Source organism: Oncorhynchus keta, chromosome 7, assembly GCF_023373465.1.
Source record: "Oncorhynchus keta strain PuntledgeMale-10-30-2019 chromosome 7, Oket_V2, whole genome shotgun sequence".
Lineage (NCBI taxonomy): Eukaryota > Metazoa > Chordata > Actinopteri > Salmoniformes > Salmonidae > Oncorhynchus > Oncorhynchus keta.
In genome coordinates this window covers 46861278-46862178 of record NC_068427.1, presented here as the reverse complement: position 1 = coordinate 46862178, position 901 = coordinate 46861278, and positions in this window count along the sequence as shown.

Below are 901 nucleotides of genomic sequence, written 5' to 3'. Positions count from 1 at the left end.
GTGGAACAGCAGTTCATTCACAGTAAATAATTCATCTTGTGAAAGCTACTGTACTCTACCGTATTCTACTCTACTGTACTGTACAGTATTCTACTCTACTGTATTGTACTGTATTCTACTCTACTGTACTGTATTCTACTCTACTGTACTGTACAGTATTCTACTGTACTCTACTGTGCTCTGCTCTACTCTACTGTATTCTACTCTACTGCACTGTACTGTACTCTACCGTATTCTACTCTACTGTACTGTATTCTACTGTACTCTACTGTGCTCTGCTCTACTCTACTGTACTGTACTGTACCGTATTCTACTGTACTGTACTGTATTCTACTGTACTCACTGTACTGTACTCCACTGTACTCACTGTACTGTACTCACAGTACTATACTGTACTGTATTCTACTGTACTCTACTGTTCTCACTGTACTGTACTCTACTCTGCTGTGCTCTGCTCTATTGTACTGTATTCTACTGTACTGTACTCTACTGTACTCACGGTACTATACTGTACTGTATTCTACTGTACTCAACTGTTCTCACTGTACTGTATTGTACTGTATTGTACTCTACCGTATTCTACTCTACTGTACTGTATTCTACTGTACTCTACTGTGCTCTGCTCTACTCTATTGTACTGTATTCTACTGTACTGTACTGTACTCACTGTACTCTAGTCTACTGTGCTCTACTCTACTGTGGTCCAAGGCAGGGCACAACGCTGGGAGGGTAAGAGAGGGGTAAAAAAGAGACGTACTGTCATGCCATAGAGAGGGAGCTGCCCGTGCACTTTGAACTGGTTCGTTGCCGTCATCCCTCGACTCGTGTACAACAGGACATCATTGAACTATCACCATAGAGCGAGAAAACAGACACGTCAATCATTGACTGGTCATTAATA